This window comes from Chrysemys picta, chromosome 9 (assembly GCF_011386835.1).
Source record: "Chrysemys picta bellii isolate R12L10 chromosome 9, ASM1138683v2, whole genome shotgun sequence".
Classification (NCBI taxonomy): Eukaryota; Metazoa; Chordata; order Testudines; family Emydidae; genus Chrysemys; species Chrysemys picta.
This window is the reverse complement of record NC_088799.1, coordinates 69,534,031-69,554,894: the sequence shown is the minus strand read 5'-3', so window position 1 is coordinate 69,554,894 and position 20,864 is coordinate 69,534,031.

Here is a 20,864-nt window from a genome sequence, read left to right as displayed (position 1 = left end):
ACTCAAGTAATGAAGTGGTGAATTATGCCCTAGATCAAAAGTGGCCAACCTGAGCCTGAGAAGGAGCCAGAATTTACCAATGTCCAAAGAGCCACAGTAATATGCCAGTAGCCCCCCCCCCCCCAATCTGCTCCCTGCCACCCGCCCCCAGCGCCTCCCACGCACCGGCAGCCCCACCGATCAGCACCTCCCCCTTCCTGCCGCACTTCCCGATCAGCTGTTTTGTGGCGTGCAGGAGGCTCTGGGGTAGGAGGGAGGAGCGAGGGCACAGCAGGCTCAGGGGAGGGGACGGGAAGGAGTGGAGTGGAGGCAGGGCCTGTGGCAGAGCCAGGGGTTCAGCAGTGAGCACCCCCATCCCGGGCACTTTGGAAAGTTGGCACCTGTAGCTCCAGCCCCGGAGTCGGTGCCTATACAAGGAGCCGCATATTAACTTCTGAAGAGCCGCATGTGGCTCCGGAACCAGAGGTTGGCCACCTCTGCCCTAGATGATCCATTTAATGGACTGATCACATGCTCACACCTGTGGGAATTTTACCTGAAGGAGAGGGCAGTTAGGCTTACAGAGACTTAAAATAGTGCTAGACATTTGGGACCCAAACTTGGGTGGTAAATTTTAGGTAAATGGGAATTAACACAGACTTGACAAATCTTAATACCAATACAGAATTATTTGTTGTGTTCAATCAAGCAAGTGCTCATCTTCAGCTCTAGCAATCCAAATACTGCAGAATCATACTAGTTTCATGAGAATCAACTGAGAAATAGTTTAGCAACCATCTCCTCTGTGTCATCATTATCATGGCAAATCTCAAAGGGCTGTAGCCTTGCTCTCTGGCATGGTACAGGCACTGTGGCATTATCAAAAAATGATGGCAAAACAAAACTTTGCCAAACTCCCATAGGACATAGGAAACACTGCTGTGTATCTGCCAGCTTCTCTGCTAACTGCCCCAAACAGAATGAAGTGCAAAAAGTAAAACAATGCAAATGTTCTGATTTTTTTAATGTTAAAATGTAATCTAAAGTGTTACCAGTATTGCAAAGTGAGAAATCTTTATAAATATGACTTCTCACTTTACAATATCTCTTGAGTTTCAATCTTGGAAATAGTTTAGTCTTTTCAAAAGATCAAGCTTCGTATATACAGGGGATAACTATACTAAATTACTGGTGTTTCTTGTATTGTTTTGCTGTTAATCCCTCTCCAATTAAAATTCTGCTAATAATAATGGGAATTATTGGTTATTGTTATTGGTTATCCCATACAACTATGATAAGATGTGTTAGAGATGCATGAACTTTCTTCCTGATGACTCTCCCTGAGTATAGCTTTTCCAAAGTTGTTCTCATTGCATGCTTATACTAGCTCTTTTTGAGGCAGGAGAGATTGTCCTAATCCTTTCAGCATATCCACAAGACAGGACAGATGGAGAAACAGAACATAAAAACTAAATATTCACATCACACATTTTCCAGGCCTGCAGTTTCTCTGAATAGAGACTGATAAGGCCTATTACCCTTTTAAAGAAGGGATTATTTACTCAGGTCACATTCACTGCACACACTTATGTATGCATATTCATAACCAAACAGATCACTTTCACTTAAGCTTATGGCGATATGGGAGTAGGAGTTTAGTTAACACAACACTACACAGTGTGTAAAAAACAAATGAGCATGAGGCAATCAGTTATGCCCATCTAAAATAAACATGATCATGAGCAATGCCTAGATGATTGGCAGACTTAATTAACTCAAGGTTTGTAATAAGATTCACAAATAACTGCCACCATTGAGAATCAAAACTACCTGGGTCCAATTCTAACCATCCAGCAGAAGTATGCAGTTTGGGTGAGAAGCAGCCATGGATGACTGTGCCTCTTGGAGCTAACGATTAGATTAAACACCACCAGAAAGCAGTTATCTGATGGAGTCGACCTCCTGAATACCAGTTTAGAGCCATGAGAGAGCACTGGGAGACGCAACTGGTGCTGTTCAGTATGCTGTTCCATACATTCACTATGCTTTGCAAAGGCATAGTGTCTCTAGGTACTACTGCTTCATCAGTTCACCTCTTCACTTACCCTATCACTGCAAGCCCTTGACTCCATTGTTTTAGTAAAATACCATACCAAGAGAACATCAATCTATTGTTAATATTTAATATGTAACCCATATTAAGCAATGTGTTGGCATTTTTTTAGTCTACACAGTATTTATCCTTTGTGTTCCACATCATTGGCACAGGCTGAAGGAAACAAGCTGGGTGGGGGTGGGGAGGGAGCTAGAAGAATGTTGCTATTAAATTGGACTGTTAACTCTTTTTGAAGACTCAATTCATAGACAGTAAGCAGTCTGAGCCTAGATATTATTCTGCAGCGAAGTTTCAAATCTAGCAAATTTTGTCTCATTTGGAACTTACTGGAGCTCAGTGGTTTGAGCATTGGCCTGCTAAACCTAGAGTTGTGAGTTCAATCCTTGAGGGGGCCATTTAGGGATCTGGGGCAAAAATCTGTCTGGTGATTAGTCCTGCTTTGAGCAGGGGGTTGGACTAGATGAGCTCCTAAAGTCCCTTCCAACCCCAATATTCTAGGATTTCTTCTTTAAAAGGATTCAAAACTAGCCCAGACATTCATATCCGTTTCTCTCTCTAATACACAATTTAAGTTCCTTTGGTAGCACCAACTGCAGAAACGACCCATGGAGTTTCATCTGTTATGCTCACACACTACACAAATTCAGTCAGAAAGCAGTTTGAAAGCTTTAGAGCTAATTCTCTGCGGTTGAAGTGAAAGACAAATCCTACCAGGAGCTGGTGACGCAGGCTGTGATGCTGCAGTTTGTGGTCTTGACTCCAGTAAGGAAGAAAACCAATTTGAAGGCTTCAACTCAACATGTGGTAGTTCATGAAAAGGATTATGTGACCCATGTGTGGGATCACAAACACTAGCATTGTATTTGTATGATCACATGGTGCCACTACAGGGCCAGCTCAGGATTGTCTGGGTGCCTATACTGTGTGCAGTTCTTAACTTAAGATGTTTGGATTTCTTTTAAATATAAGCTTCACTTTCAACCGTTCTGGGTTTAGAATGCTTACTTCTGGAATCACTGCAACAGCCCTGTATTTTTTTTTAACCCTTAAGTTACTGATAGGTACTGTCAACCTTAAGTCCACCTTCATGTAGATGGTCTAATCTAGTATCCATCTCCATTAGGGAAATTTAATTTGCTCAGTTTCTTTCCTAAATTTTTAGGCTTTCGACTCACCTAAGCCAACGGTTCTAAACCTCTTAAAGCAGGACCCCAATGTATCTCAGGGCACTGTTCTCAAGCACACACCCTTGTGGCACAGTACGGCCCTGCAGGCCCATTGATCCTTTGGACACTTGTATTGATTTACTTCCAGACCAGAATAATCAAAATCAAGATTCCTCCTGTGCATGGGTTAACAACTCTTTTTTTCAGGGTACAGACTCTTTAGCCCCTCAAGACCACCCTTCTTCTTGGAGGTTGGGTGTTAATATAAACAGGGCTGCTCTCCAAAGTTCCCTTTGGCCTAGGTCATAATTCAGGTAGACTTACCTTCCTGGTATTCAGCAGTAGCACCGACATCCTCTTGGGGCTGGGTGGTAAACAGTTACATTCCTCTTGAATTAGGAAATCTTGGCCCTCCTCCTGTAACTCAGCTCATGCCAGCTGCAGGTCTCAATCCACTTCTTCCCATCTGACCCCTTTTCCCTACTCATTCCTTTCCTGCCGAGGCTTGGAGAGGAAGGCAGGCAGGCATTTTGCTGGTGTTGGTCTCCTTGGGAACACTCCCCCCAGTTCTGGAAGCCTTTTTAAACAGGCCCAGGTGCTTGTCAGGCAGCTATCTAGGCAAGTTAAAGTATGACTTCAGAAGCCGGGATAAGGTTCTTTAGCCAAGAGTGACCATTGTCACAGTTTATAACATCATCTCTAATGCACAGTCAATGTTAATCTTCTTACGAACATCAGCTACAGTGCTCGTTTTGGCTCTTCAGCAGTTACTCTTCCTTTAAGAACAATAACAAACAACAAGATTGCCTGCTCAGAGGATATGGGAGGTGGATGGACCAATTCCATATAATAAAAAAAGTATAATAAACAGCCAAATATTGATCCTTTCCTTGAACTGAACTTTAAAGATTAGAGCCCTCACTCATCTTCATATCTTGCTCAATTGTTCCCCATCTTTCAAAATGCCTTCCAGAGCCTCTACAATTCCATTCTTCCATGTTGCTGGGCCCACTTTTATTCAGGGCCCAGCAAGTCTCCCATCCTCCTGCCATCCCATGGACTGTCTGTGCAGCGTAACCTCTCTACTCCTTGAGAGTCTTGTGACAGTCAAAGGTAATGAAAAACCAACTAATGTTTCAAAAGGAAAACTGACTGGTCCCAGAAAGGCAATGGAAAGTTGCAACTGCCAGAAAACAGTATGTATCCTGAACATTCCTTCTCCTTGCTCTGCAGTAGAATTCTAGGATTCAATTTCTTCCAGAATATCTGTCTTCTATTTTAGGGGGGTGTGGGGAAATCTTAGACATTAAAATAATTTATTCTGATCATTTTGAGGAAGTGCAATCTCTTATCATGGGCTGGCAGGCTTGTCTAGCTACCACCCGTGAAATGAAATGCAAAACAAAGATTCCTTCACATTGATTATCCCTCCTGTATGGGGATAATAGAAAAAGCTAAACTTAAAGCTTCTGTCTATGTTATTCAGCCCTTGTGGACAGCTGACTAGCATAAATACTCAAAGCAGGAGCAGTTCTGTGCTGGAATATTTAACAGCCCCTCCCCTATTCTCCCCCAGAGGCCAATTTCAGATCTAGAAATCTAACAAGCATATGTTGTTTACCTACTTTGCATGTCATTATCCCTTGATGTCAGGGGGGTGGGGGGTCAGAGGCTACTGACAGAGGAAATATAATTCATTTTGCATTACTGTACTGCATCAAGAAATTCAGACTGGTCAAAGGATTAAACATGGATACAACAGGCCAGCACTTTGCTCATGCTTCACACTACTAAATGAATGCTTCTCATTCTTATCATGAAAACAAATCAAAGTAGAGCTCTCTAGGTTGTATGGTGGAAAGGAATCTTTCTATTGCTTTTAAAGAGTCGTTTCTTTTTGTAAGTAGGAAATACAATATGCATATGTGAAGGTGCACACCACAGTTTTTAATAGGGTCCTTGTCATTAAACCTCTCTTAATATACTTTAATTTCCATAAATGAAACATTTGTGGTAATATTTTCTTTGCAGAGAAGTACATAATGAAGTTCAGTTTTGCTGTAATAACACATAAGTAAAACTAAAGCAGTAGATCATAATGACGTCAGAGTCAATGATTAATAATCCTGCTTTCCTGGTTTGATCAAATTACAGTTTCATCTGAGAGTTCTGCCATCAAAGCAGTAATTATCACTGAGCACACACAGTCTATGGTAATTATCACTTGATTGAAAAATGGCAACTTCTCTCTAAAGCTTTTATATACCTATTAATGCAAAAACATGCTCTGGGTCTTGTGGTTAAGTAATGAAAATACTCTAACCTTTTGACTGCTTTGTTTTGCTATGGATACTGATTATAAAAAACATTAAATTAATAGGATATCTATAATTTTAAAATTACTGTACTTTTTATTAATTCAAAAATTAATGCATAGCTCACAAGAATAGTCATTTAAAGCATGTCAGAGTTCTATTTGTTATGACGTTGTTTGAAAGTCATAAGTTACGTCTACAATAGCATGTATCCTTGAGTACTGGATCATGTACATGCTACTGTATGCTCCCCATACCTGCACTGAGTGTCTACATATGCTGTGCTGTCTACCTAGCTACCGCCTCTTCGGGAAGTAGAGTACCTATGCAGACAGGAGAACCCCAACCCCTCCCATTGGCATAGATGGTATCTACACTGATATCTAACTTTGTGAGGAATGCAACTACAACCCTAAACATGAAACATCAATAATTATCGATACTTTAAAACCCCCAAACCTTACAATATTTGGAATTGAACAGTTAAGTATTTAACTCAGGTCTCTCTTCTTTGCATCCTTGGGTTGGTGAGAAGTGAACAGTTCCTTTTTCTCTCAGGTTCTCTCTCCTGATTTCCTTTGCCTTCTATTTCACCCTGCTCTGAACCTCTAGCTATTTCATATAGTGTGGGATCAATATATCACTAACTAGCCAGCCCCACCCCCCAAAAAAACCAAAACCACAAAAATGGATTTTCCAGCAAGGCCAGCAATAACAAACTTGGCATTTTGAAGCTAAGCTATTTTGGAAGTATGATGAACCAAGAAAGTTTTCCCTAAAGTTATCAGTTAGCAAGAGGAAAATCTTTTTAGAACAGTAACTTTCAAACTCCTGACTTGTTTTCCTCCCCAACTTCCCAGAAAAATTTACCCTGATGAGCTGTCATGTAAAATTTCAGGTTTGTGAGGCAACTAATACTGGGATCTACCCGCAGGTGGTTGCCATCATTAAAATTCCAGACATAATAGCTGGATTTCAGAGGACGGGGTTTGTAAACTGTGCAGGGGTCATCGATGGAACCCATATCCCAATACTTTGCTCACCATAAGGGAGTATGTGAACTGAAAAGGTTCTGCAAGGCTTAGTGGACCACAGAGGCAGATTCATTAATACAAATGTAGGAAGCTTATTAATAGAAAATGATGTGCACAAATTCTGTTATCCCAAATGGAGTTCCCCAAACACATCAGTCCAAACACACTGGTTTAGCTAAAACAATAAAACAAGTTTAACTAAAAAAGGATAGATTTTAAGTGAATATAGGTAATGAGGCATAAATCAGAATTGGTTACAAGAAAAATAAAAGTAATGCACAACTAATGCCTAAATTAAACAGGGGTGAATTCAAACCAAAGGCCTCTCTCACTAAGTTTCAGCAGTCTTATTGGCTCAACTTCTTTCAGTCAGGATCCCTTCCTCCTGTCCAATGCTACTTCCTTTGATCTTCAGGTGTTGTGGCTGAGAGAAAGCGAGGAATACTTTGGGGCATCTGCTCTCCCTTCTTCTGGTTTTCTCTCTTTCTTTGAGAACCATCTCCAGCTGAGGTTCAGGAGACAGAAAGTCTGTGTGGATGGGAACTCCAAGCTGTTTCTGTGTCAAAATGTAGATTTTTCACCCACACCCTCTTTCCTGCGAAAGCATGGCCACTTAATCAGGTGATGATCCACTTGATTTTGACAATATCTGTCTAAGGTGTCAGCTTTCCTTCTGCCTTTTGGGAACTGGTTTGTGACTCCCCAGACTTGGAACATGTCTTAGTTATATCATACAGAGGAATCTTAACTTTACATACAATGTTGCCACATATTTTATCAGGACAATAATGATTAGCAAATTATGAGCTTTCAAATGATACTTCAAAGCATACTGCATACAAAATTTACTACAAAATTGTGAAAGAGGTGAACACAGGGGTACAGGCAGTCATACCTACAATAAACTTGACAAAGTTTAGGCCACTGGTGGGCTGAGACAATTAGTCTGACAAATATTCTCTCTTTGTTTCATAGTAAGAACCCATCTTTTTGTATTGTATCATCAGACGTCTCTTGTCTTTGTAAGCTCTTTTAGGCAGTTTCCATCTTCCTGTTCTGTATTTGTACAGCACCTAGCACATTGGGGTCCTGGTCCTTATGTATAGACTGTACCCTGAGTAGAGATGTGAAAATAGCTGATTTTTGATTTTTGATTTTTGGTTTGGTGGCCAAAAATTCTTCAATAAAATGTGATGTTGCATGTATCAGGCACTAAATGGAGGTAAGTCTGTCAGAAAAAATGTGTTGCATAATTTCCCTATGGGCAAGCACACATTCCCTTTGATTTTTAAAGAAGGTCATTCTTTCTTCATTTGAGGAGTGACTGACATCCAGAAACAATAATAATACAATATTATTAGCAACTTATCAGAATTGTCAGCCTGTCCCAGCCTCCCTAATATTCCACGAACATTTCATACCTGAATTCTACACATATCTAATTGTAGGCACCACAGTAAAGGGAGTGGAAAGTCATAAAATATCACAATGACCCATAACACCCATTGATGGGGAAAGGTGCAAAAGGGAGACAGACTGAATTAATCCAAACAAAAAAAGATCTATGGCTATAACTCAAAGGCTGTGTTAAGATCACGCCTAGTAAACAAGGAAAGTGTGGAGATCATTGGACCAAAACTGGTGTGTTGGAAATTATGGCTAATGAGCAAAATAATGAGGGGATAGTCTATTCTACTCATCATTCCTTTCCAAGGGTCTTAAAGAGAAAATACTTTGGCAGGAAAACTAGAGGGAAAAGAAACCTGCCTGACAAAAACTGGTGGGTGGGAGAAGGGTGACTAAGAAAGGAGCAAGCGTCACCATCATGGCTGCCACCCTCACCATCTCTTGGAACCCTGCAATCTCAGGGCTGAAGGGGCCCCCGAAATTGCTTTGCCCCAATCCCCCTGAATCCTCTGGGAGGCCCTGGAACTTAGTTGAGATGGGCTGGAGCTGTGATTCCATTTCTTAGAAGACAAAACAAGACAAACACTCACAAAAACAGGGGTAAGGGAGGGAGAAGAAACAACAAAGATAAAAGATGGAGCTTTGTCTCTGGTGTTGAGTCTCACTGGGAACCGTACAGCTGGAAAAACCACAGGCATCACACACCATCTTATTAGCCATTTCAAGACCTGGCAAACTGGTACCAGCATCGAGGATTTCTGTTAGCTTTGCTCACAACAGTGTTGCAAAATATACAACCTAAGAGGGCTAGTCTACACTGGCAACGCTAAAGTGCTGCCGCGGCAGCACTTTAACGTGTCTTGTGTGGTTGCGGCACAGCGCTGGGCTCTCTTTTTGCTCTAAAAAAACCACAACTCAATGAGGGGCGTATCTCCCAGCACTGGGAGCGTGGCTCTCAGCACTGAGGCACTGTTTATACTGGTGCTTTACAGCGCTGCAACTTGCTGCGTTCAGGGGAGTGCTTTTTCACACCCGAGCAAGGAAGTTGTAGCGCTGTTAATTGCCAGTGTAGACAAGCCCTTAGCCAGACCCTTGTTAAACAGAAGGTAAAAGGAGAGGCACAGGAAGAAAAAGAAATAAGGTGGGGAAGAAAAAGGACACACAAAGGGTGGTAGTGAGTGTATGAGAGACAGTCTAACATTCCAGGTGCTGTTTGGGATTTAGCCAAAGCTAGTAGAGGTGACAGTGTCACCTAGGTCCCTCTCTCTGGGCTGATCTAGTCAGGACATTTCTCAGAATCAGGTCCCAAGGATGTTCTGGAAGATTGCACAGGGCTGCCCAGAGGATTCAGGTGGCCTGGGGCAAAGCAATTTCGGGGGCCCCTTCCATAAAAAAATGTTGCAATACTATAGAATACTATATTTTCGTGGGGGGGCCTGTGGGGCAAATTGCCCCACTCCCCCCCCCTTCTGGGCGGCCCTGCTAAGTTCCTCTTTTCCCTGAAAAGGAAAGTTACCACCATCTAAGAGACTGTCAAATGAGGTTTTCCTTCTAAAAACACTCTCCAGCTAAAAGGAAAGGGAACAAAAATGTTAAAATCTTTACTTAAAGCATTTGAAGTGTAAATTAATTTTCCTTCTGTATCTTTAATAAAAAGTTTCAAGGATTCTTCCTTAGGTTTGCTATGGTACGAAGCACACACATGCAAAGATACAGTGAAAAGAAGTCTCAAAATAAAGCCAAGGGGAAATTACATTACACTCACAAACCTGACTCCATTTGCCCTGTTCACTCAGTTCTTCCAATTTATATCACGTGCTGACAATCTAATAATTAACTAAACTACCTGCTGGACAACAGGTACCCAGAACCTCAGTCTCTTGCTCCTCCACCAATTTCAGCAGCCACTACAGGGCCATCAGGCTGTATAGGGTATAGCTAAGCTTCGCTCCGCAGCTGGTACCCTTTGTATGATGCTCCTCCCCACCCATACCATATCCATAGAGCTAAAAATGATATGTAGCAGATTGGAGAATAAATCTACAGACTGTGAGAGCAGTTTATCATGCACTCACATAGAAAGTAAGGCAATTACTATTCTCATGTACATTGTGGTGGTACCCAAAGGAACTGTATCAGTGGCTTCCTCAGACTGACAGCAGGTATGTCCACAGCCCCAGGTTACTGTCTTCCTTGTCAAATGCCACACAAATGGTGCTTTCTCCAATTTCATTTTCCCATTTGGAATCAGGTTTATTAATAAAGAAACTAACTCAAGGCATGTCTGCTAGCCCCTTTCCTCAGATTAAACCTTACAGCCCTCATCTTGATCTGAACTCACCCAGACTAAAATCAGATTTCTATATATAATTCCCTCCAGGCAGCCATGTGCTCCAAGCCAGGTGTCTCTTCCTAGACATGATACCCAGGAGGCCATAAGAAGTGCACTGTTAAAGGACCCAATCAAGATCCCGGTCCCATGTTTTACAAACACATAAACAAGAGTACCTTCCCCAAAGTGCCTACAGTCTAATTACTGGTTACCAAGATTATTCAATAGTTTGGACTATATTATTAAACCAAAGACTTTTTAATTGCAAGTGAATGAACTCTAGTTAATCCAAAACACATCCAATTTTCCTCTGGAAAATTATGCCCTTTGGCTGTACTTCAACACCTAGATACTATTGTTGTAGGCATTATATAAGTATCAGAGTGCAATCCTAACCTATTTTGTCATACAATTCATAAATGTTGCTATGTTTAGAACAGAAAACAGACAAATTCTCTGCATCATGTCAACAACCAAGGGGTAAACTTAGGCCTTGTCTACACTACGAGAGTAGTTCGATTTTACTTGCATCGAATTTTTGTAATCGATATTGCAAAGTCGAACGTGTGTGTCCACACTAAGGACAGTAATTCGACTTTGTGCGTCCACACTAACGGTGAAAGCGTCGACATTCGAAGCGGTGCACTGTGGTCAGCTATCCCACAGTTCCCGCAGTCCCCTCTGCCCATTGGAATTCTGGGTGTAGCCGGCAATGCCTTCTGGGTAACAAAATGAGTCCAGGGTGCTTTTGGGAAACTGTCGTCATCCGTCCATCACTCCCGCCCTCCCTCCCTGAAAGCGTCGGTGGGAAATCAGTTCGCGCGCTTTTCCAGTCATTGACAGCGCGGACGCCACTGTACTCCGAGCATGGAGCCCGCTGCGACCATCGCTGCAGTTGTGGCTGCTCTCAATGCCTCGCAGCTTATCATAAAGGTTTCCCTGAGGCAGATGCAGAAAAGTCAGGCGAGGAGGCTACGGCACCGCGGTGATGTCCTGAAGTCTGAGAGTAGCACAGACCTGTCAGAAAGCAGGGGACCCAGCGCCGAGGACATCACAGTGGCAATGGGTCATGTTGATGGCGTGGAACGGCGATTCTGGGCACGGGAAACAAGCACTGAGTGGTGGGACCGCATAGTGCTGCAGGTCTGGGATGAATCCCAGTGGCTGCGAAACTTTCGCATGCGGAAGGGAACTTTCCTGGAACTTTGTGAGTTGCTGTCCCCTGCCCTGAAGCGCAGTGACACCCGGTTGCGAGCTGCACTGAGTGTACAGAAGCGAGTGGCCATAGCCCTGTGGAAGCTTGCAACGCCAGACAGCTACCGGTCAGTCGCGAACCAGTTTGGGGTGGGCAAATCTACCGTGGGGGTTGTTGTGATGCAAGTAGCGAAGGCAATCGTTGATGTACTGCTGCCAAAGGTAGTGACCCTGGGAAACGTGGAGGCGATCATAGATGGCTTCGCAGCGATGGGATTCCCAAACTGCGGTGGGGCCATAGATGGAACTCACATCCCTATCCTGGCACCGGACCACCAGGCCACCCAGTACATTAACCGAAAGGGCTACTTTTCCATGGTGCTGCAAGCACTGGTGGACCACAGGGGACGTTTTACCAACATCTACGTCGGATGGCCGGGCAAGGTTCATGACGCTCGTGTTTTCAGGAACTCTGGTCTGTTTAGACGGCTGCAACAAGGTATTTACTTCCCGGACCACAAAATAACTGTTGGGGATGTGGAGATGCCTATAGTCATCCTCGGGGACCCAGCCTACCCGCTAATGCCCTGGCTCATGAAGCCCTATACTGGCGCCCTGGACACTGAAAAAGAACTCTTCAACTACCGGCTGAGCAAGTGCAGAATGGTGGTGGAGTGTGCTTTTGGCCGTCTCAAGGGGAGATGGAGAAGCTTACTGACTCGCTGTGATCTCAGCAAAACCAATATCCCCATTGTTATAGCAGCTTGCTGTGTGCTCCACAATCTCTGTGAGAGCAAGGGGGAGACCTTTATGGCGGGGTGGGAGGTTGAGGAAAATAGCCTGGCTGGTGATTACTCACAGCCAGACAGCCGGGCGATTAGAAGAGACCAGCGGGAAGCGCTGTGCATCCGGGAGGCTTTGAAAGCAAAGTTCCTGAGTGAGCAGGGTAACCTGTGACTTTAAAGTTTGTGTACTGAGAAGCTAAACCTGCCCCCATTTCTTTACCCAGTTAATGTTGACTATCCTATCCAGTTACATACCCCCTTCACCCCCCCTCCAACACACGTGTCGAAATAAAAATAGTTCTACTTTGTTAAAGCACACCGTTTTCTTTAATACTGTTTTCGCGGGAATTTTTTAAAACTGGGACGCAGACTGTGGTGCGGAGCGGGTGTAGTGTTGTGACGCGAATGCAGCTTCTAAACTCAAGGATTGACAGGCTCCGCTGCGGTGGGATGCTTGTTTCAACGGAGCCTGTCACCCCTCCTGATCGGGACTGTGTGTATGGGGGGTCTATGTGACTTTGTGGCAGGGGGAGGACGGTTACAGATCCCATGCTGTGTGGCTCTGTGATCCTGCCTAAGGACCGGCGCTTAAGATCTGTAACTGCCCTCCCCCGCCACAAAGTCACAGAGCAACCCACCCCCCCCCAACATTACATCAAAACAACCTCCCAGACTAACCGGGGTAACTAGTCACTGCATCACTGCACTGTGTATGTGCCCTGCTGCTGTGCTGCCCCCGACTATGTACCCTGCCAAAGGAGACTGTCCTGTCCAATTACCAACCCCCTTTCCCCTCCTCCTCCAAAAGAACATGATTGAAACAGTAGTTAACAGAAACGAATTTTTTATTATCAACTACACATGGCATTGGGAGGTGAAACTTGGACGTGGGCTTGTGTCAGGCGGGAAGGAAAGAACTTTTCAAATTTTGGGAAATGAGAGCCTTCTGCTACTAGAGCTCTCTGCAGGGGTGGAGTGAGACTTAGCAGGGACTCTGCCGCCTCTCCTTCTTTGCACTTTGGGTGAGGTGGGTATGGGACTTGGTGGCGGGGGAGGGCGGTTAGAGATGGACTGCAGCGGGGCTCTGTCCTCCTGCCTCCGTTCCTGCAGAACATCCACAAGGCGCCGGAGCGTGTCCGTTTGCTCCCTCAGTAGTCCAAGCAGCGTTTGAGTCGCCTGCTGGTCTTCCTGCCGCCACCTCTCCTCCCGATCCATGTTGGCTTGGTGCATTCGGGTCAAGTTCTCCCGCCACTGGGTCTGCTGTGCTGCCTGGGCTTGGGAACAGGCCATAAGCTCAGAGAACATGTCCTCCCGTGTCCTCTTCTTCCTACGCCTAATCCGCGCTAGCCTCTGGGAGTGTGATTCCAGGCTAGGTTGTGAGACAGTCGCAGACGGGGCTGTGGAAATGGGGAAAAGGGAGTGAATTCCTCAGAAAGATAAATGTAGTTGTGAACAAAGAACATAGTCTTTCTCTGTGAACAAGACCATGCACAGCACCTTTCACATGCGCACTCAGCACAAGGTCGAATTCTCGGCCTTCGCATTCAGTGCCTGGGGTCTTGAACAGCACATTTGAGAAGCGAGGCAGCACAACGGAATTTCTGTTGCAGGCAGACATGGTAAGCCGTACACTTGTGGCAGTTTAAAACTTTTATATTACCACTGGCCTCATTTCACATTTAAAGCAATGTCAGTCCCTGCTGCCAGCAATCCGGCAAGCGGGAACTCTGCCCCTGTCCCACCCCCTCGCGGCTGTCCCCGGGAACGATCCCTTTCGGCTGCCCCTCTCCCGCCTCCACCGCGTGGCTGCAAACCAGCGGTTACAGTTCTGTAAAGGAACGGGAAAGCAGTCCCAACACTAACATTCCCCTACCTAATTAAAAGCAGGTCACCATGGCCGACATCACCCTGATGAGGATCTCCGAGAGCGACAAAGAGAGAATGCTCCGGGAAAGCCTCCAAAGACCAGGGCCGTATGCCGCCCTGCTGTGCAGAGCAATGATCCCCGAGTACTTGATAATCTCGTGGCGCGGCAACGTGTCGTACTTCGGAGGACCCAATAAGGCCGCTCTCCCCAAGAACCTCATGCAACGGCTTTCAAATTACCTCCAGGAGAGCTTCATCGAGATGTCCCAGGAGGATTACTGCTCTATCCCCGGACACATAGACCGCATTTTACTGTAGCTGCAGTAGCAGGGAATAAACAGTAGAGCGGCTTGTGCAGGACAATCACTGAAAACCGGACATTGCTAGATTTCTTTTCAAAACTTGCACTGCCCATTACTAAACCGTTAAGCGCCTAGGGCACACTAATCATGAACAACCCATTCTTTTAATTGTTAATATTCCTGTTTTGTTAAAAATAAATGTTTAGATGTTTACAACACTTACTGGCTGATCCTTCACCAGATTCTGTGTCCGGGGTAACGGCTGGGGATGCTTCGTATGGGATCTCTGTAAGGGTGATGAAGAGATCCTGGCTGTCGGGGAAATCAGCGTTGTGAGAGCTGCCGACTGCCTCGCCCTCCTCATCTCCTTCCTCATCTTCCCCGTCCCCTAACATGTCCGAGGAACTGGCCGTGGACAGTATCCCATCCTCAGAGTCCACGGTCACTGGTGGGGTAGTGGTGGCGGCCGCACCGAGGATGGAATGCAGTGCCTCGTAGAAACGGGATGTCTGGGGATGGGATCCGGAGCGTCCGTTTGCCTCTTTGGTCTTCTGGTAGCCTTGTCTCAGCTCCTTGATTTTCACGCGGCACTGCGTTGCATCCCGGCTGTATCCTCTCTCTGCCATGTCTTTAGAGATCTTCTCGTAGATCTTTGCATTCCTTCTTTTGGATCGCAGCTCGGAAAGCACGGACTCATCGCCCCACACAGCGATGAGATCCAAGACTTCACGATCAGTCCATGCTGGGGCTCTCTTTCTATTCCCAGACTGCACGGCCATCACTGCTGGAGAGCTCTGCATCGTTGCCAGTGCTGCTGTGCTCGCCACGATGTCCAGACAGGAAATGAGATTCAAACTGGCCAGACAGGAAAAGGAATTCAAATTCAAATTTTCCCGGGGCTTTTCCTGTGTGGCTGGTCAGAGCATCCGAGCTCGCACTGCTGTCCAGAGCGTCAACAGAGTGGTGCACTGTGGGATAGCTCCCGGAGCTATTAGCGTCGATTTCCATCCACACCTAGCCTAATTCGATATGGCCATGTCGAATTTAGCGCTACTCCCCTCGTCGGGGAGGAGTACAGAAGTCGAATTAAAGAGACCTCTACGTCGAACTAAATACCATCGCAGTGTGGACGGGTGCAGGGTTAATTCGATGTAACGGCGCTAACTTCGACATAAACGCCTAGTGTAGACCAGGCCTAAGTGACACAAATAGTTCAGTTTAACTGAAGATGTGTAGAGCAGCATCTCAATAAATCCCAGAAACTAACTTATTTTGGCTCTCTCGTAATCCCAACATTCAGTTAAGCAAATATTCTGACAATGTGTCTTATCCTTAAGGATTTTTGAGGACATTAAATGAATATTCAATTAGATACAATGTAAGAAAATGAGACTCCAATTTAAATAAATTTAATTCACTTTTCCTGAAAGACAGGCTAAATGGTAGCAGAACACTGATTGGAAAGAAATCAACATCCTTAGATGTAGAGGCTATTGCATAGCTGAGCAAGAGGGTTTTCAAGAAAGTAATGTTTTTAAGTATTACGTAAAAGAACTATATTGGTGAAGACAAATTGTAAGACCACAATCTAAGATCCAAACTGTGACTAATTCTGGGGAGGTCATTAGTGGTGCATTACCTAAGCAACAGGATAGGAGGACAGGATAAAAAGAACAGTTCACCCTGCAAACTATCAAAAAAATAATAATTTTTTTTTAACGTGAAGTGTTGGACACCTAATGCTTGGCATGACATATTTTTAAAAGAAAGGAGTAAGACTCCAACTCAGAAAGTATTGCCATAAGAAATGGTTTCAAAAGCACCCCCCCCCCACCCCCCAAAAAAACACGACTGTAGAGAAATAATCTTAGATTGACCTATTTTTGCAAGAAGTAGGATACCATCCTGTAGCAGTATCATAGAATATCAGGGTTGGAAGGGACCTCAGGAGGTCATCTAGTCCAACCCCCTCCTTAAAGCAGGACCAATCCCCACACAGATTTTTTGCCCCAGATCCCTAAATGGCCCTCTCAAGGATTGAGCTCACAACCCTGGGTTTAGCAGGCCAAAACTTAAACCACTGGGGGAGGGATCGCTCAGTGGTTTGAGCATTAGCCTGCTAAACCCAGAGTTGTGAGCTCAATCCTTGAGGGGAGCATGGATCTTATTTTTTAGAAAGCTTTTTTATTCGGACAGTGGTGGCCTATTGGATTTTTCACTTGGTCTAATAGTTATAGAGGCGCTTTTAATTACAAAAGCCAAAAAAGCAATAGCTACTCCTTTTAAATAATGTTGACTTCATGTCTCTCACAGCCCAGAAGAAGTTCACTACATTATCTCTTCAAGTTAAAGTAGTTTCTGAGGCCTGGTATAAAACTTAGATCGACACAGGTACAGCACTCACGGGTGTGAAAAATCAACATCCAGGCATCCCGTATCTACATGAACCTAAACCCCAGTGTAGACGCAGCTAAGTTGATGGAAGAATGCTCCCGTCAACCTAGCTATTGCGGCTCAGGGAGGTGGTGTTCCTGCAGTAATTGATAAGCCTCTTCCAGCACTCTACTCTGAGTCTATACTATGGGGTTACAGTGGAATAGGAATGGCACTGAAGCTATGCCTCTATAGCACCATTAGCAAAGACATGGCCTTAGTGACACTCAGTGTGTACATATGACAACACATATACACACAGAGCCCATAAATGGTGGTGGCTGCCAGGAGAAATTGCAGAGCCATGTTCTGAATTACATTATTCTTCACCTTTGTCAACCCCTCCAGCACCAGTGCCCAGTAACCAATCATGGCAGGGAATACTCCTGGCATGCTCAACCTTGGAGCACCTACAGACATACATTTTGTAGAAAAACTTGCCACAAAAAACTTTGCTACTTTATCAAAAAATGTGGATTTCCCCCCTAAAGGTTGCACTTTCCAGCCCTCAGCTCAGTGTAATACTCATTTCTGAACAACTTGAAGTTGCCAATACTGTGCTTATGCCATCAAAATATATTATACATAAATTAATGGAGATATCCCCTCTCCTAGAACTGGAAGGGACCTTAAAAGGTCATGGAGTCCAGGTCCCTGCTTTCACCACCAGGACCACGTACTGATTTTGCCCCAGATAGCCCCATCAAGGATTGAACTCACAACCCTGGGTTTAGCAGGCCAATGCTCACACCATTGAGCTATCTCTCCCCACCAAACAGAAGTCATAGAATATCAGGGTTGGAAGGGACCTCAGGAGCTCATCTAGTCCAACTCCCTGCATAAAGCAGGGCCAATTGCCAATTAAACCAGCCAACAGATTTTTGCCCCATATCCCTAAATGGCCCCCTCAAGGATTGAACTCACAACTATGGGTTTAGCAGGCTAATGCTCAAACCACTGAGCTATCCCTCCTTGTGTGTGCTACTGCCCCGGAGTATGTGTCACCCTGTATGTGTAGGCACTGACTGCCTCAGGAGATTGTGGAAACTCCTTCACCGGAGGTTTTCAAAAGGAGGTTGGATAGCCATCTGTCTTGAATGGTTTAGACACAACAAATCTTGCACAGCTTGGCAGGGGGTTAGACTAGATGACCTTTCTAGTCCCTTCTAACCCTATGATTCTATGAAATTACAGGAAAATGGAAGTTAATTGGATTCTTTCATTCCACAAAAAGAATACTGAAAAGTGGGCCATTAGATACTTATGTGGTTCTAGTCTACAACATTCTCTTCTACAGGGTGAGGGGTGCGTGGGGAGCACTGGTCTGAATACATGCCTAATAAACACAAGCCTATGGAAGAAGTGTGTAAAGCTCACTTAATATGGAATCATCACTGGGAATTGAAGGTGATTTCCAATAAAACTTGGAGTCCACCAGAAATACAGGGTTTGCATTACCAATGTTACATGTGCATAATTTGTAACATTAAGTTATTCATTACCATGTACCATGAAAGATGAGAAGAGGTCAACTAGAGGCAGAGTTATACATTGTCCGAGTTATATAATGCCATTTCTAAAAAAAATTCAAACTGGTAAATGGGGAATTTTCTTCCTTGATTAAACTGGCAATTATATGGCAATTGTGACCTGATTTTCTTATGTGCTATGCACCTGCAGCTCCTATCAACTCCTATTACCTTTTTTGACACAAGCAGCTAGTTCTGGGCCTTGAGGGAGGAGAAAATGGATGGGAGAGTCATGCATATTTTTATGCCATCTTGTTTGCTTACAAGGAACGGACACAGTCCTGTTTCCCCAAACACAGGAAAAAACAAACAGAAAATAGCTAGTTTGCTTACAGCCCAAGCCTCTTTAGCCAGCTTGCCGAGACACACACATTTCCTTTCTTCGGTTCTCCTAAGATCAGGGTCACATATACTGCTTGTCCAGGCTGCATCCTAAGCAGTGGAACTCCTGACAGTGTGTCTTTTTCTTGGAGACTTCTGCTTTTTCTTACGTTTTACCTGAATGAAGGGCAACTGTTACGCTTGTTAAGTTAAATAACGTTTTAACCCAACCCACATCAACTCCATTTAAATTAGTGGGTGCTCAGTATTTCTAAACAATGCATCCCCAGACCAACATTTTTGGTTGTCTAAAATAAATCCTTGTTCATTAAATAGCCAGATTTTATTTTAATTTCCAGAGGCACTGACAAAAACTACTTAAGTCATTGGGAGCTGCAGGTGATCAGCACCTCTGAGTACAAAGCCACTTGTTCTGGATTCTGAAATCTGGAATTAAGAGCACACATTTAGGGGGTGTGTGTGTGTGTGTGTGTTTTCAGCACTGATTTTGTACAAAAGCAATTGATTCTGGCAGCTGATAAAGCTCACCCTAGAACTTTAATCTTTGTGACATTCTAGTGTTAATGCTACAAACTAAGAATATTCTAACTGACTAAAAATTCTGCAGTTTTTCACCCTCTAACAACTTGCTGCTGCTTGGACAGTTGTCCTTTCTGCTGGCTTTACCATGAGGCGAACTGAGGCATCATTTCAAATGGGTGTAACCATGCACATTCCTGAAGAAAAGTGTAGATCAGAGAAGAGTGTGGTGGATGTGCAAGAAACAGCTGCTACTGAGTTTAGTTCCTTAAGTCTAGATGATCCAGGACTGTGGACCCACTTGAGCAGTAGCCTGAGGGACTTCTTTGTACTGCATGGGCTACAGCAAGTGAAAAACTTCATGTTCCCCAAAGACAATGAAAACAGAAGTTTCCATCCAACACATTACTGGTGTGAACTCCCCAATGGTGACAAAGTGGAGAGGCCATGGCTTATGTACTCAAAAACCCTGAATGCTGCATAGTGTTTTTGTTGCAAACTCTTCCAGTCTAATGTTCCAGCCACATTGGGTTCTACAGGAACAAAGGACTGGAAAAATCTGGCTAGAAATCTGGCATGCTATGAGAAGGCAGCAAATCACCAGGGAGCATTCCATAGGTGGAAAGAGCTTGAGATGAGAGTAAGGTTAAAGCCCACCATAGATGATCAGCATCAAGAGATGATTGCATCAGAGTCTCTTTACTGGCAAAAATGTTCTGAAAAGGCTCATTGCCATTGTGAGAATGCTTGCTACCCAAAACCTAGCACTGCATGGCACTTCAGATCAGCTGTATCTGCCAAACAATGGAAACTTCCTTAAAATTAGGGAGCTGATGGTGGAGTTTGATGCTGTACTCCAGGAGCATCTAAGAAAAGTCACCACCCAAGAAATGTACACACACCACTACCTTGAAAAAACAATTCAAAATGAGATCATACATTTACTGGCAACAAAAGTCAAACAGAAGATTGTGGCAGATCTGAAGTCAGCACAATATTACTCTGTTATCGTGGACTGCACACCTGACATCAGCAATACGGAACAAATGACTTTAATGGTGCGTTTTGTAACAACAACAGAACCTAGTGAAAATGTCCCTGCAATGGTGATGGTCAGAGAGCATTTTCTAGAATTTATTGACATTGATGATACTACAGGAGCCGGTATGACAAATGTGCTTCTTAAAAAGCTGGAAAATACGCGAATTGCAATAGCTGACATGAGAGGTCAGGGCTACGATAATGGTGCCAACATGAGAGGAAAGAACAGAGGAGTACAGATACGGATCTGAGAGTTAAACCCTCAAGCTTTTTTTGTCCCATGCAGTCTCATTCATTGAACTTGGTGGTCAGTGGTGCAGCATCAGGTTCTAGTGAGGCTGCTGAATTTTTTAATGTAATTCAAAGCATCTATGTATTTTTCTCTGCATCAACTCATCGATGGCAAATTTTGAAGCAACATCTGGGAACATCCTCTCTGACACTGAAACCACTGAGTGCCACATGATGGGAAAGTCCAGTGGAGGCGATAAAGCCTATCAAACA